At 36.6% G+C, this 18,273-nt stretch overlaps 1 protein-coding gene across 1 annotated transcript in view; it reads left to right on the top strand.

Moving 5' to 3' along the window:
* Window positions 1–14,990: 14,990 nt before the first annotated feature.
* LOC150089966 (tyrosine aminotransferase-like) overlaps window positions 14,991–18,273 on the top strand; it is a 142,788-nt gene continuing 139,505 nt past the window's right edge. Inside the window, exon 1 of the mRNA XM_090368929.1 lies at window positions 14,991–15,129. The gene's annotated coding sequence lies outside the window, so the exon portion shown is untranslated. The remainder of the gene's footprint in view (window positions 15,130–18,273) is intronic.

Here is an 18,273-nt window from a genome sequence, read left to right as displayed (position 1 = left end):
ATGGGTTGACTGATGATGATCTGCTCAGGTAGTTGACAAACTGAATGAGTACTTTGCATCAAAATTCACACATGAGGAATTCTGTAGAGAAGTAGAGGCCAGAAGTTTATTAAACTATAACAGGAAGCTAAATGATTTTGTAATAACTGAGAGCAAAATGGAGGGGGGTATTGTTGAAATTAAATATAAGAAAGGCCCCTGGGGTGGATGGGATCTATCCAGTAATATTAAAGGAAGTAAGCAAACTGTTAGCCATAATTATGACAGCATTCTTGAATTCAGGAGAGGTTCCCACAGACTGGAGATGTGCAAATGTATCCCCAGTTTAAAGGGTAATTAGAGGGTGACAAGCGTAATTAAGAATCTGTTTAATTTCTGTTCCGAGGAAAATAATGGAGTCACTGGTTAAAGAGGTAATACAGGATCACCTAGACAAGGCTGCAGTAATAGTTCAGACACAGCATGGGTTTGTTAAGAGGAAGTCTTGTCTGACCGATTTGATTGGATACTACGATGTGGTCATGATGACATAATTTTAATGTCATATACAGTGAAACTTCCCTTTAACGGACAGCCATGGGGAACGAAAATGTGTCCGTTAGAGAGAAGTGTCCGCTAACAAGAAGTCTGAGGGAGAAAAAAAAAAAAAGAAAAATCGTTAAACGTTTAATGTAAAATTAAATTAAAATAGATACAGATTTTGAACAATATTTTTTTTAAATAATATACATACAATTGTGCTATGCATATTATGCCTTTATCTTAAGAAAAATAAACACAGTAATCACTTATTTTCTTCTGCACCTTCTTCCGGCTGATAATTTTGTTTTCAACATTTGTTTGGAGTGAAGAAACCATCGAAAGTCCTTCAGTATCTTCTTCAGCGGCGAAAAACATTTTTAAACGATTGATTCGTATGAGCGCTTCTATTTTAATCGGTGGTTCGACGTTAATATGTTCTTCGACAGAATGACCTCCTTCCATTTCTTTATCCTCATGAGGAACTTCTTGAAAAATATCGATGATAATGTCGTTGATATCTATAGCACCATCTTCTGTAGTGAGGTTCGAATCTATACCTTTGTAGCCAGGGTCACTTGTAGCTGAAGTATCGTACATTATCAATAGATGTTGAAGTTCTTGTTCTTCTTGGTGCTCCACATTGCTGTTCACAACTTCAATTTTTGCGTTTGAGAAGCCAGACTTTACAAAACAGTTCACGACAGTTTGTTTTCTAATTGCGTTTACTGAAGAGGAAATCCATTGAATCGCATCTAGGATGCTGATTTTCTTTGCAAGGTCACTTGCACATGTTACATCGTTCATGTTTGCAATGAGATGTCTTAAAACACGTTTTCTGTAGTGAAGTTTAAAATTTTTTATTATCCCTTTATCCAAGGGCTGACGCTCTGCAGATGTGTTTGGTGGCAGAAAAACGATTTGAATGTTGGACAATTCAATGTGCGGGTGAGATGCAGCATTATCCACGAGAAGAATAATTTTTCTGTTTTGACGAATCATGTTTTGGTTAAAGTGACTTATCCATTCGCTCATGATATCTCGTGTCATCCACGCTTTTTTATTAGACTTCCAGTCAACATTCAAAAGATTCAACTTTATGCCCTTGAAACAACGAGGATTTTGTGGTTTTCCCATAACAAGTGGTTGTTCAAAGTCTCCCAGCATATTTGTACACAATTGTACAGTCAAGCGTTCCTTAGAAATTTTTCCGCCCTGGCACTTTTCGTTTTTTAGACTCATTGTTTTTTCAGGAAGAGCTTGAAAAAAACAACCCTGTTTCGTCACAGTTGTAAATATCCTTAGCTTCAAAATCACGACATAAATCTTCCAATTTGACGGTCCACTCTGTTACAACCCCAGTATCAACAGATCCACCTTCACCACTTACGGTTTTCCAAGAAATTTTATGCCGAGTTTTGAATTTGTCTAGCCATCCTACAGAAGCTTTGAACTCATTTACTCCCATAGATTTCGCAACCTCCAAAGCCTTTTCCCTAATAATAGGCCCATTAATGGGAATTTTTTTAGCACGTGCGCGACAAAACCACTCGTACGTAACATTGTCAAACAAGTCCAACAGTTTTCGGGAATGATTTTTGAACCTGATCATTTCCGTGTTGCCAAAATTGTTTGAGCAGTTCATTTTTTTTTCTTTAGGATGTCGCTTACCTGCGTCTTCCCGATTTTGAATTTTGCAGCGAGATTGCGAACACTATTTTTTTGCCGATCATACGCATTAATGAGTTCGACTTCATCTTTTAAAGTTAAATGTTTACGAGAAGACATTGTGCACTTCACACGACACTGAACAAAACTGAAAACTGAAAAGACGAAAGGCCGACCATATCCCCATGCACACACCGAATTCATCAGAAGTTTTACACGTGCCTTAAAATTCTTGAAAAAGGGTTTAGAACCGCGACGTAAACCTTGATAAAATTCAGAGAATCGGAAATAGAAAATAAACACACGATTGAGGCAATACGTGGAAGAAACCTTCCTAGAAAAAGGGCCGTGAGCTCGCCCGCTGCCCGTTATGGGGAGATCAAATTAAGTGCTAATCTAAACGAAACAGTGCAGATTGCCTGTCCGCGTCCGTTACAGAGAATGTCCGCTAGACAGAAGCTGAAAACACGTTAAAACCAATGGAGGTGAGTTGGGGAATTTGAAAATGTCCGTTGTAGAGAGATGTCCGTTAACGAGAGGTGTCCGTTAGAAGAAGTTTCACTGTACTTGGCTTTTAGGAAAGCTTTTGATACTCTTGCACATAAAAGACTGCTGTACAAATTTGAGAAGTTATGGCATTAAGGGCAAGTTGCTGCTATGGATAAAGCGATGGTCGAGTGGGAGAAGATTAGGAGTTGTAATCAATAGACACTGCTCTTTGTGGGCTAATGTAAGTGAAGTCCCCCAGGATTTGGAGTTGCGCCCATTGTTATTTTCTATATTTATCAATGATATTGATGAAGGTATATCAGGCTTAATGTCCAAGTTTGCAGATGATACAAAGGTTGGCGGGGTTGTTAATGACAGTATGCTACTTCAACAGGATCTAGAACAGATGGGCTGATAGGTGGAAACTGAAGTATAACATTGACAAATCCAAAGTATTGCATATGGGTAGCAGTAACCCATATGATTCTTTGTGCAGTACTACACTCAGGGTAGTGGATCAAGAAAAAATGACCTGGGGTAATTGTGTAGTCAGATATGACGTTTTCTGTGTAGTGCAAAGCTGTCAGAGCAGCTCATGGTGTCTTGGCAATAATATACAGGAATTTTGCTAGCAAGGATAAGAAGGTGATTATTTCTTTATATAAGGCAATGGTTAGGACACACCTTGAATACTTCATACAGGTCTGGAAGCCTCATTTTAGGAATCTACATCCTCATTTTTGTTTGAGGGTGTAGAGCTGCTGGAATGAGTACAGAGAAGGGCAATGGTGAAGGGAACAAAAGGGTTGCATGGTTGCGCTTACCAAGAAAGGTTTAAGTTCTGAAAATTGTAGGATCTAGAGACTAGACACCTGCAAGGTTTTCTGATCAAGGCCTTGATCAATAATGGTTTGAACAAGCTTAATGATGGAATTCTTCATATAAGAATTCCAAAAATTCTTATAAGAATATAAGAATTCTTCATATAAGAATTCCAAATATAATAATTCTGTATATAAGGCTTTGATCAATAATGGTTTGAACAAGCTTAATGCTGATGGAATTCTTCACCCTTGTTCAGATTATGCACTTAAGTGGGTCATAAATTCAAATTGAGTAAAGACAGTTGTATAACAGATGTGCAGAAATTTGCGTTTAGCCAGCAAGCAGTTTATTGCTGGAAAACTTCCACCTGCCGTGGAAGTCAATAGCTTAAATAAATTCAAGAACTGGAGCGAATGGAAAGGTTTTTTTTTTTTTTTTGCCGATGCTTTATAAGCCTGCTGTCTTGCATCATATGCCTCTACTAATGCTAATGCTAAAGATGGTGGAAATCCGTGTCATGTTCTCAGAACCATTCTGGCACGATGTGCTGTTGCATTGTCATTCATAAAGTGGTAATCACCTTCGGGATAAAGGTGTAACATTTCAGGGTACAGTAGATCTGATACAAAAATTCAGGTAATTCCTGAATGACACCCCACGTGTATCAATGCACTCAGTCTGTGCCAACAAAATACCATTATTCCACCTCCAGATGCTTGGGTTATCTTAACAAAGCAAGCAGGATCCATCGCTTCATGGGGTTCTTGCTGAATTCTGTCAACCATCAGTGCAAAACAGAGGCCATCGTGATTTTTCTGACCGCCTGACTTTCTTCCATTGCTCCACTGTCCAATCACGACGTTCTTGCACCGATGCAGGCGGATTATTCTCTGAAACAAGCGGCTTTCGAATAGGCAGGCGACTGCCGATATCCAATTTCTTCAATTTCCTGCTCATGGTACGGGTTGAAATAGGGCAGTTCGGGGTTTGGTTGAATTCAGATGTTATTTGTTGCAAACTGGATTTCGTATTTTTCCGTACAGGTTCCCTCAGCGTGCGACGGCTTCGCTCTTGAACTATTGTTTTTCTGCCACATTTACGCCTTTGAGATGTGAAAGAACTGTTTACTTTCCAGTCATTATCTTTGTGATGGATACTAGTATTAGCATTAGTAGAGGCATTTGATGCAAGAAAGCAAGCTTATGCAACATCAGCCAAAAAAAAAAACCACTTCCACTTCACCCCTCTGTTCGTTCAAAATACCTGTCCAGCTGAGCCTTAAACTTATTTAGGCTATCAACTTCCACGACAAGGGATGGAAGTCTGTTCCTCCAACCAACCACCCGCTGGCTAAAGGCAAATTTCCGCACGTCTATCCTACATCTGTCTTTCCTCAATTTGAATTTATGCCCTCTCAGGTGATTTTTCTGAGCGAGAGGAAGAATCCCATCAACATACTTTTGAGAAACCAGTTATGTCTTTTGTTCCTTGAATCGTGGATCCTGCTAAACGCGTACCCACGATAAGCCCTTTTTCAAAGTCTGATAGATCTTGCGTTTTTCCCATTCTGGCCATTTTCCCATTCAGATTACTTAAGGGGAGCATAAATTCAAATTGAGGAAAGACAGTTTTAGAATAGATGTGCAGTCTTTATACTCAATGAGGCCACACGTCACAGTTTTCTTTGCATCTATTTGCATTTCTTCTGCCTGTGAAAATCGTATTTTATTTTTTTTGTCAGTGTGTGTATTATAAGTTGAAATTTAACTGAACGGCTAAGTTTTGGAGAATGTAAAAATACAGAGTTTTATTAAGTGTTCTATACAGTTACATTACAACTTTGTAATTAATTGATAAGAAGATAACTATATTTACTTTTCATTTCAGTTAATCACAGAAAAAGAAAAAAATCAATTAAAAAACATAGAATGAGCCTGAAAATGTAAAGCACTGCGTGCATTACTTAACTTGTAATGGAAATATGTTATCGAATGTTTAGATATTACTTAATAAAAAAAAAAGTTCACTCGATATGACATTTTCACTGCATGTTTCGTTGATCCTTGGAAAGCTTTTAAGATCAATCATAGTCTCCCCTGTTCCCGACCACAGAAATCTATTCATATAAATGAAAATATATTTCGCGTATCACTCTAGAGTCTAGAACAAAAAATCGGATAGAGGCTGAATTTTAAACCAACGTTCTGTTGGTCCTTGGGAAAATTTAAGATCCAGTTACGATTTTAGCCCTTGTTCCCTCCTCCCTACAAAAATCGTCATAAATGAAAGTAAATGTAAGATTCCTACCATATTTTCAACATATATTCTGTTGGCCCCTGGGATGGTTCTAAGTTCAATTCCCATTTCATGCTACTCCCTCCCGTTTGCCTACAGAAATATTACTATACATTTGGAACAGGAGCTCTGATCCATTTCAAATTTTCAATGCTTACTTAGAATATTTTAGGAATCTTTGTAACATATTTTCATGCCGATAGGTTCACTTATTTTGCTATAAATCATGAATTATTACTATTTTCTAACGTGCCTGAAATGTAATACACTGCGCACATTACCTAACGTCCTCGTGGGTAGCACAGCGGACAGAGTTGCCGTCCTCCCCACACCGGTTGGAAAAGATCTGACTTCGAGTCCTGTCGATGACATGAGGAATTTTTATGGGCCTTTTTCACAACGTGGCTGAGTTGGTCAGTCTCAGGCGAGGGTAGCATGGTAGCAGCAAACAGATAATCGATCACGGAACAGTCAATTTTTTACAGACGGTATACATGGAGCTATATGGCGTTAGTCGCTGATGCTCCTAAAACCCTATAACAATATTAACCAACTTGTTTAATGTACCTCTCAGTTGTTTGGTTTGGATGTGAAAGATATTTTCTCTTTAAAAAAAAAATAATAAATATATATATATATATATATATATAATATATATATATAGTAAATAGGATACACACATATATATATATATATATATATAGTAAATAGGATACACACATATATATATATATATATCCTAAAATAATTTCAAAAGGCCGAAATGTACAATAACAAAATATATTTTAGAAAATGCCAATTAATTGAAAATTTAGCGGCGCCCCTCTGATGACACCAGGTCCAAATTATGTGAAATATCACTAACGAAGAGATAAACACTATCTATAACACTGGACCAACCAATTAAAAATAACTAATTTTTAATAGAAATAAATAAACATAAATTTGCTTGAGCAGCTTTTATAAGTTGTACATTATTATTACAAATAAACTTTCAGTTTAGTACCATTATATTTTAGAGTATTTCTTACTATCTATCCCAGAAGCAGCAACCAAACTGTGGTACGTATGTCATAAATCCACTTTAGGGAAAATAACCAAAAAATTTTATACGACTGATTTTAAAACTCGGAAATGAAGATTAGCGCTAAAAGACAGTAAATATGAAACGTAGGTTTCAGTGACATTGAAGCCAAGTCATAATTTCTAGCAATAAAAGTTAAATTTATACTGTACGTACTGTTTAACAAGAGAACTTAAAATTTCACTTTTATTGTCTGAATCTGACCTAGTTTCAATGTGATAGGAACTTATTTACCACGTTTTAGCGCAGGTATTATTATTATTATTATTATTATTATTATCCGTATGGTGCAAGGAAGTCTGAGGCCTATGCTGCACCAGGCAAAAAAAATTTCTGAGTCACCCCAAGAGAGAGAGAGAGAGAGAGAGAAGTAGAAGGGAATCACCAAGAAAGAGAAGAATGAAGATATCCAGCTCAGGACCCTGGGTGTGCCAAGCCTATACTCACCAGAGTCCCTGGCATTAATATGAAGAAGAGGAGTTAGTTGAGTGAACTCCTCATAACATATTCTGTGTGGATAAACATTCATTCATTAATATACATTAAACTTATTTTATAAATGTAAAATCATTCAATTTTTTTTATTACAAACGCTTAGTGTATAATTCCTTTATGTAGTTACCAAAAACAATTATTGGAATGATCAGTAATGTGTTTTATCTAATGTAGGGCGGCTCCTGAATGCTAGTTGAACTGTGGTGCACTGTGACGATATAAAGTTATAAAGGGGACAAAAAAGGAGTATAGTATCATGTGCAGCACGTGTTTTGCGACGTTGTTTAGTTGTTTCTGGCCACTTTGCTACCAAGAAGCAGCGATCACCACGAAGGCTATTTCTCGGTACACGTCCAGGCCACTATGAGGTAGGCCACAACTATATACCTATTGTCCCTAAATGTAACTGGCCTGCCAGGATGCTTCCCGCCAAGTGAGAAGTTGCATGTTAATTTGGTTCCTAATTACTTTTCATAAATAAAACCTAACTCTCATTAGGCGCAAGATGTGCGTTACCGTTCTAAAACTCTTGTAGGTGGTAGATGACTTACATCAACCGGTGAAATACCACCACTTTGCTTATTGGAGGCTTGAAGTGTTGAAACCCATGTTTAGTCTCTAGAGCAAAGTTTCCGGCACCCCCTCCCCCCCATACTTCTCCTTCAACCCATGCACGGTACTAAGTACTATAGGTTTTTATACCTTTCGTATTTGGGGTTTTCATAAAAAAAAAAAATTATAGGTGGGAGCTTACCCTGTGTGGGCAATGACGCCCAAATCGTTTCAGAGAGAAAGACATCTTGGAGGGTTCTTGTGCGGATGGACTTTGGGCATTGTTGCCTACTTCCAACGGATATACAGTACTTCATTCTCTGTATGATACTATGAATTGTATCTGTGATACTGTATGTATGGTATTGTAAATATACAGTGAAGTTGCCCGAATTTGGCAGGACCATCTGGTTTAAAAAAAAAAAAAAACTCCTATTTGGAGCGGTACACTGGCTCGTAATCTGTGCGGGTTTCGCAACAGAACAAATTAATATTTATTAGCAGAGTAAACGTAAGATGTGGGTACTATTCTGATTACTGGTAGGTGTTTGCTCTGCTCTACCTTCCTCAACTCCCAATGCCTGCTATTATTATTATTATTAGCCATAAGGTGCAAGGAAGCCTGAGGCTTATGTTGCACCAGACAAAAAAGAAAAAAAAAATCCCGTGTTACTCTGAGAGAGAGAGAGAGAGAGAGAGAGAGAGAGAGAGAGAGAGAGAGAGAGAGAGAGAGAGAGAGAGAGAGAGAGAGAGAGAGAAAGTTAAAGGGAATCACCAAGAAAGCAAGAAAGAAGAATGATGATATCCAGCTCAGGATCCTGGGTTTGCAAAGCCCATATTCACCAGTGTGAGCTCCTGGGATGACCATCACCTGGTTGCATCTCCTATGTTCAGTTGTGTGCTGCCAACAGTTTGAGCCTGGACTATATTCTGATTTAGTGATCATGTATACTTGATGGACTGCTAATGATGGTGGACTTAATTTGGTTTATCTGGACTTGCTGCTAACAGTATTTACAGTCTGCCAAGATGTACCTCATGTGGAGAGCACATCTTTGGTGAACTCTTCGCTTCTTTTGGACTTTACAGAATTAAATCAGCTAACGTGGATTCTTCTTTCTGGTGGCATCTTCATTAAGTCTGAACTTCATCAGTGTGCACTTTTTATAATTGATGGATTGATGACGTTTTAGTGAGCTGCCTATCCAATGGAGTTATAGTTCCTGAGCGTCTTTTACTGGACTGGCCTAACCGGTTCTGTGTCTTAAATATATGTATTCGATGTTTATGCATATTGTATATCGATGTTTATGAACATATCGATGTTTATGCATATTGTATAAGTTTATTATGTATCTGTCTCTAAAAACGATATTGTATGATATGGAGGGGGTGCCAGTTTTTGGCAGGGAACGCCTAGTATAATAATAAAAAAAAATTATATATATATATATGCATGCAAAACTGTTTAATTACTGTCTACGATATTGCCAGAACACCATCATGTACTGTATAGGTATAAATATTGTGAGTGTAAATGTACAACCATGTGTGTGTGTGTGTGTGTGGAACCAAATTAATGAATGAGTACATGCGAATGTGTGTACTAGTTAGTTTCTGCGCTGGGTGGGAAATGCGTCCCCATAACCCGCAAAAAAAAAAAAAAAAATTGTGTGTGTTATTCGGAGCACTGTACTGAGTGAATGTTAAGTCTGTGTAAAAGCTGAGTGAATGAGAATGTCCTATAAGTGTTTATATATACTGTATATATTATATACATGTATCTTTTACATGTATATGTATATAATAAGTATAATATTTAAATTGTAAATGTGTATGAATGCCATGGTCACCTGTGTACGTTGTGCGGTGACTAAGTGAATGAATGTAATTTAAAAAAAAATTGTGTTCCACGCACGCATTACGGAAGTTAAGTGAAACTTCTTTGGGGAACATTTATCACTTAACCGAGGATCCCGTATTGACCGTATGAATGTCGCAGGCGACGAATCTGCATGAATGCGAACCTCGAAGATATCAGACGTTCCTTTACCACATCTAGTTTCGGCAAGTGCTGTGGCATCGGATGATATTTAAAAGCATTTCACTTCGATAGAGCCAGAATCACTTTGTTCTTGAGAGAGAGCCACGACAGCTGCTACAGGCCGACATTTGACTTTGATCCTCATTTGGAAATGCTGTTTGAAGACGAGCGTGATCTCGAGCTGCTACAATCATCACATCGTTCTTGAGCCAGAGCCGATCACACACAGAACAGACTGAAGCGAAATCATTATTCAGGATTGTACGTTTAAATTGTGCGTATATGCTTCGGTGTTTCTTAAAATCCTGTTACTGTTCCTGCTGTGTATTACGCCCGCCATGTGCTGAACGGTTTGATGGAGTACTTCTGGCAGTCAATTTTGGCTTCTCCACTTTTCGTTTACGATTGGGCTTCGAGGACTCTTCATCATTTTCACTCCTTCTTCCAAATTCACTTCTAACATTTCTAGGGAGATGTAAGGCTCTGAAGATGTGGATGGACTTTCTCCGGCTTCTTTGTTCAACTCCATCACACGCTGTAATTTCTTCCGCTGTCGAAATAGCTTAGATCTCTCCTTTGTACTCAACGGAGGTGGTTTCGGTGGTCGCAATGTACGTATAAGTGCTCTACACGCCTTACAACGCTCGCTATCAGTCTTCCACATATTGAATTATAATTTTTTTTATTAAATACGATGGAGAATGACGAAAGAAATAGCATGACGCAATCAGTAGTGGTAATAATTGGGTCATGCATCGCTCCTAGTACGGAGTGATACAATGGTGAGGGGGAGGATGATTCATTTCGTGTCGCATTTTCTTGGCGATTTTTGTCAATCCACGACGCTTTGCACGTGTATGCGCACTATACGCCTTACAACGTTCACTACACTGAACCTCCATAACAAAATGCCGTTCACTATACGATATGTAGTAAGCGCCGGTCATTGTGATCACGTTTACAAACTGAATTTTAATTCTATTAATGGCGATTATAATAAGCGAAAATAGGAGGAATATTATCCACAGGCTATAAAAAATATAAAGATATAAAGCACAGATTTACACTTTATTACCTTACCAATGTAGGGTGAACTGTACTACACCCACAATGAAAGCAACGCAGAGATACCCCTGGTGCCGTTTGACACGAACACACTTTACACTTTACCAATTAACAAGATTAACCCCAGGAGTTCACATCTGGTGAGTATAGGCTTGGCATACCCAGGGTCCTGAGCTGGATATCATCATTCTTCTCTTTCTTGGTGATTTCCTTCTACTTCTGACTCTCTCTCAAAAATTTTTTTTTTTTTTTGGCTGGTGCAGCGTAAGCCTCAGGCTTCCTTGCACCATAATATGGCTAATAATAATAATAATAATAATAATAATAATAATAGCTAAACGATACGTGAAAATCGGAAGAATATTTTCCACAAAAGCAAAGAATGCAACTACACTGGGTATTTCCAGGTAGTCAATTATTAACCCAGCCTAACGTCCTTAACTTCGGTGATCGCATGAAAACCGGGGTACTTAGCCTAGTACTATTTTATTTATACAAATTTTTATATATTACAAAAGGAATTGCATTATATATACGCATCGAATTATATACACTATTTACACTGATTAATAAAATATACTTTTCCAGATATTTGTTTGCTTTAACATAATTTTTTTAAACAATATATATATTCTAACACTTTCAATTTTAGTATAATTTATGTGACATTTCCTTTTGACACATTATTAAGAGTCTACTTTTCTGATTTCAGTTGTCGCATGTTCGTAATTATAGTTCTGATATAAGCTGACACAGGTCTCTTCATCTGGTACTATTTCTTGATTAAGTGATGATCTAAAATGGAATTCACGTTTTCATATAAGGAGATTGTCTCTTTTTTTGGCCATTTATACTCTGTATATCTACAGTTCTATAGAGGGTCTTTCAGCTCGTGACAGGTGTAGCAGGTTTCTTTAGGATTGGTATAACGTGGAGCCTTCCATCTTCTATTTTTCCTAGTCCCGCTTCTGCCCATTGCTGTGATGTAATCTGTTTTCTGTATACCGAGTCTGTGATTGTTTCTTTCAGATATGTGTTCAATTTTGTCACGATGTCTGGGGCATCTTCTCTCTTATATGTGCAGTCGCATCTGTAGGTCCAGATAGCGTACATCACGTGAATGACAATGATCATTTTTATTTTTCCCAGTTTGCCGTTATTGAGCCAGACAGGATACCTTCGTCAATGGTGTGGCTTTCTGTGAATAGTGGTTTTGCTGTTTCCCAAATTTTTTTGTCAATCTATGAACGCAGGTTACTCCCATCTTTTGGTGGCACCGGTATCCTTTCTGAATATATGAAGATGAATGGAAAAAGACAAATGAGTGAGCGATCGCTGTGTCCTGTTATCTTTCAGTGTTGCCTTTCTGAAGCATTTCTTTTCTTCCCTGTGGTATGACGTGGGAATGCTGACACCGGCTTCAGCTTGTCTAGCTGGTATGGGAAGAAAAGAAAGAACAAAAAAAAAAAGTGGGGGAAAGGGAAAAAAGAGGGAAAAACAGAGAAATGAAGGAAAGAAAAGGAAAAAGAAGAAAGAAGGGGACGAAGGGGAAAAAAATAAAAAGGTTAAAAGCTATATCGCCACGGGTATTCTAGTTATATATTATTCTTATATATTTTTGCTTCTTTCTTTATATTCAATGTACAAACGCTATTCATATTTCATTAGTCGACTATTTTATTCTTTGATTCATCTCAGTTTGTGATAGCTGTAGGTCAGTAAAGGAGACACACCGTCACACTAGCTCTCCGGAATGAAATTTCCCCTTTCAGGCAAAAAAAGTTATCATAAGTTGATAACTTTTGCCTGAACGAAGACATACTATCTCACTAGCAATTTGGAATTCCTCTTTCTATCAAATTACTCTACTTTATATTTTATATTTGGACGGAATTTATTTATTTCCTTAAAATTTGTTATGATTGGTAACTTCAAATCAATATTAATGACATACTGCGTTCGTTGAATTTAAGTTTTAATTCCTGCTTGGTCAGTGACGGCAAGAATATCACATTTATTTAACTTCCGACTCCAATAACGAGCATTTATAATGTATAAGTAATCTTGTCTTAAATAAATTCTTAATTATACAATTCTATTGTCTTTTTTTCTCCCAAACTGGTTGCTCAGAATAGTTTCCTTATCCAGTGTGGCTACGAGCAACACTGTGGCGCTTGTATTATGGGTAAAATTACTAATGTATAAAAAAATTAATACAAATGTATACATTACTGAAAACATTCCAAAACTGTAAACTGTGTAACACTTAAACCTAACAAGCATCATCGTTTCATTAGGAATCGGTTCTAGGAGGGTGCATGAGACGAAATGCACCTGGACCTGTGAGGATGGGCAAAACATGAAATACAAACTGGATGGCAACTCCGCGCAGCGCATGGGTTCTGCACCCGACCGGCAAACTGATATTTTGAAAAAAATAATTAAAAAAAAAAAGCACATCAACAGCTCCACTCTAAATGGATTAGGTCACCCTAAGCCTAAACTAGGAAAGGATCTGAGTTGTAGTTATTATTTACAGCGATGGCAATTAGATTTTGAAACTGCCAGTATTGGCATACTTAAATATTGTCTATCACTTACATTCATCGCACTTGTTAACTTCCATTATTTTAAAGGTGACCCACACTAACTATGCTGAACTTTGAGGTCAAGAAAAATTAGTATATATGCTCAGATAAGAAAACAGTTTCAGTTTCCTTTTCACTTAATACACAATCAGTAAATGCTGAAACCTAAGACTAAAACTTACCCATAATCAACATGAGTTACGCTCTTCGAAATGTATAAAAGAGATTTCCGCTATTCACGAATTATATAGTATACAATACAAACTGAAAACTAAAATGCACACAATTACAAAGTGAAACTAATTAGAAAACTAAGAAAATTAAAAAAAAAATCCTACACAAATAAAATAGATGCAAAACCTTCCTTACATAAACGACAAACAGATCATACTCAACTATCACGCCACCTTCTCGTAATAATTAGAATTCAAGCATTAAAATAATTCTTGAATAATTCACATTTAATAATAATTTATTATTATTATACGTAATAATTTATTTCTTGTATAAGCAGTCTATATACTTCCGTTTCATGTATTAGTTATTAAAACACATAGGGACTACATTTATGTAAATCATATTTATTACAAAACGGCGGTCGATTTCTGTATATGAATGAAAAGTGAATACAAGGCCTAAAAGCATTTTGCAATGCAGGTAGGAGATGTAATAACAGAAGTGTTTTTCTTCATTATTTCATAGACACTGACGCTCTTTCAATCATCTCCCGTTGTCAACAGTTGCTAAATTTATTGCATCATCATCATCATCATCTATCATCGTTCCGCTGTTCCACGGGTCGACGTATAATCGTAAATTACTAAGTGATTTTGCCGACAGTAACTAATGTTGCTGATCTTGCTATGTAAGAACTCACTAACAAAAATAAGAATAAATTGAACTTATTATATATATATATATATTTTTATTTTTTTATTTTTTTTTTATTACGAGCGGTTTTGTTTTCTAACTATGGTCTGGTAGTCACATGTTCCGCATGATCTTTGTTCAGACTGTTTGATAACAATTTTGATTATGCAATTCTCGTGGCCTACACATCCGATTTCCTTCCACCAATAAGAATTTAAAACTTATATACAGAAATGCCACGAGTAATGAATATAAGTTATCTTCTCAGCAGCTCCCTCTCTGGGACAATTCAGGTGTGACGTTAAAAACCGGGTAGGGGGAAAGAAGTAAAATATTATATACTAAGTAATATACAAGAGGGGAGGGAAGTATAATATATTTCAAAATTCGTCATAGTGAAATGGGGGGATGATCAGCTGTTCAAATGGCAATTAGCCAACCGATCTACTTGGATAAAAAGAAAGTTGGAGTTCACAGGGAACATATCGATGTTGTTTAGAATCTGGTGACTTACGCTGTAACATTGATTTATGTTTTTCAAAGATAGTCTCCGTGCTATTAAATCTGATCGTACCAAAGACCAACACAGGATTTTGTTACTTTACTACACGTAAAACCTTTTTGGAAAGAGAGAGGTAAGAAATCTACCGCTTTAGACTAACGCGTAATCCGAGATTTCTTTAGATTTCTTGGTTTTCAAAAGTAACTATCACATAACAGAATTGTTTACACAATCCTAAGAACGAAAATTCAAGAAATTTCATACAAAGAAGGTTGCTGAAAAATAATTTTATCTGTAGATGAACTTACTTAAATTATTGCTTACGAAAAAATAAATAAAGAAAAAAAATGAAGATATTATTATGAATTGGGACGTATGGGTTAATATTTGTATATTTATTTATTAATCTGCGGTCATAGCTCGTTAAATTTAATTTCTAATGATTGCACAGAGAGAATTGTACCTCTTGATATACGAGAGTAAGTCAAATAGAAAAGGAGAATTATTATTACATGTATTGTTATTTTTACCGGCGTTTTATTTCTTAAGCAATCTCCGCCACGTTTTAGGGCATTTATCCCAGCTGTACACTAGATTTTTTATATCCTGCTCGTAAATGTCTTTCGATTGTTGTTGGCACTATTGTTTGACTACTTCCTTCGCTTCATCGTCCGTGTAGAATCGACGATCTGCTAGATAATTTTTTCATGCCTCATCCACAATGACTGTGTGATCTAAGAAGGCATTTCCTTCCTTTTCATAACGTTTAAGGTGCTGTAGACAGTCCCACTCACAAAGAGTTCCGTTAATAACTTGGGAACGGACTTCCATAAATACCTTCCTGTACAAAATTTTTCATGATTTTTGGTACGTAGGCAGACCCCATGATTTACATCCAGCTTCCTGGCCACATCACCTACTGTCACACCCCAGTTCATAAAGTCTAGAGACAACATTTTGTTGATGACAACTATGTGTACCTGGCCTAGGCGAGGGTCATCTTCCAAAGTTTTTCTTTCTTCTCGTACATTCTTGGGAGTGAAAGATAGTAATCCATGCACACTCTTTTTTTCATAAGGCGGTAAATTTCTGTTGGAGAGACGCCTACGCTGTAAGAAACTGAACAAAACTCACTTGGTAGTATGGGTGCACCCATTTTTTGATCATTACGAAACATAATTCATTATTATTATTATTAAACATATTATAGGTTTAATTAACTCTTAAGGAAGTTAACTAGAGTAAGTGTTTCTCTTTAGGTTGGATTGAGTTTTAATGCAATCTGTTGAATATATTTATCTAAGAAATCTAGAGTTTATCTAAGAAATATTTGCAGAAATATATGTTCGAAATGGATATTCTTGGCATTTATTTATCGTTGATGACCTGTAGTAATAAAAGGTGTCTGCGTTGTGAAATAAAACATCACGGAATCGCCATAGAAACCTAGACCACTTGACCTAGTCTTTAAAATTGTCCTTATCTGTTATTGAAATGAGTGAATAAACCTAGGAAATTTCCATACAGAAAATTCAGAAATTTTCCAAGGTGTGATCAAAAAGTTCACGGGTTGCACCAAAAAAAAAAAAAAAAAAAGAAAGATCACTTATTGACAGCTATAAAATAAAGGAGACGGAGATTCAATAGATATGTTGATCTTGGCCAAAAACTGTCGCACTTTCAGACTGGCTTGAACAAGTCCGCTCAATTGTCAAAAACAAGTTGATCGTGCTTTTTAATAACGATGGTACGGCTCATCAAGAATTTGTTCAAGTGAGTTTGCCTCACTCAGTGCCGTTTAATCATAAGCGAAATAAGCCATAGCTCAGAGTCACTCTGTCTGAGAGGCCCATCGATTTTCAACTTTAGAAATTCCTTGAAAATTTCTAATTTGGAATTTATAATTTCAGAATTTCTAAATTTCTAATGTGGGAATTTATTCAAAATTAGAGTATAAACGCTGAAACTACATACCACAGTCCAGAGCACCTTTCGAAATTCAAAAATACTGTACCAAAGAAACAATTTTGTCTTGCAGCGGCTGCGACCAGACAAAATGTGAAAATTCGTAAAATATCAATGAACGAAATGTACAGCCTACGTGTCGAGACTTTTTTAGTCTCTTCTACGGTATCTAGGAAACACTCTCAATGTAATTTGAAATAAATGCCTGGCTATCGAAATAAGAATGCATTTCTATGGAGTATACATTCTAATTTATATGCTACAACGCATGCACGGTACTAAGTACTACAGATTCTAATACCTTTCGTGTTTGGGGATTTCATAAAAAAGTACTAAATATCCACGACCTGTGAAGAGTTCTAATTCTATTATAGTTATTTGGAAAACCTCTGTGAAAGGCAAATGAAATTCGATTTGGAAGGGAGCAAATACACTACTTGTAGAATTATTATTATTATTATATTTTCTCCGTCGTGGATATGCCCTAATTGGGTTAATTACAGTACCTTAGAAGGTTATTGAATGATAAAGAAAATAATCTAATATTCTAGACCTGTTCTTCAAAATAAGAGTAGAAATGCTGAAAGCACAATTGTGATAGCACATTTTGAAGCTTCATAATGTAAAACTAGTATAGCATCACTGGTGAGGAGACTTCCCAGTGCTTTTATTTCAGACTAGCATCAGTAGGATCTAGCGTCCATAGCCCTATCTATCTTGATAATATAAATCCATACTGGGTTTCCAATCATTAATTCTAATAATGTAAATCCCTACAACGTGCCTATCAGAAAATCAGGACGATATTTCAGATACGATTGCCTCAACGAAAAGGCTCAGAACTGAAGACATGTCAGGTACAATAACTTCGCAGTCCTTGATAAATATGCTCCACTAGTGAAAAAGCTCAGGAAAAATTTAATCTTCACAAGGTCTGACATGTTCCCCAAGTTTATCAAACTTGGGAACATGTCAACCCTTGCGTTTTGCGGACGTCCTCAAAGAGACCAAAAGCAGCAGAACTCAAGAACAGCAATATCCAGCATCCCATCATTCACAGTAATATCTCATTAGACACTAAACTCATCCTAAGGCTTAATTTTAGAATATGATCTTCTTGAAGTGTCTGAAAAGGAGCTCTATTCTGAAGTAAAATCATAAGGAGTTCATGCTAGAACCCTCATCCTTACTTCCTATTCACTAACGTTCATTAATTAAATTACAGCTAAATACCAACGCTGTCCAGTAATATATCATATTTTTAAAGTGTTTCGACTGTCGAGAATATAGGCATATTGCTTATGATCTTAGA

Source organism: Mastigoproctus giganteus, chromosome 2 (assembly GCF_048544385.1).
Source record: "Mastigoproctus giganteus isolate SK-2022 chromosome 2, ASM4854438v1, whole genome shotgun sequence".
NCBI lineage: Eukaryota > Metazoa > Arthropoda > Arachnida > Uropygi > Thelyphonidae > Mastigoproctus > Mastigoproctus giganteus.
This window is presented reverse-complemented; position numbering and strand designations above follow the sequence as displayed.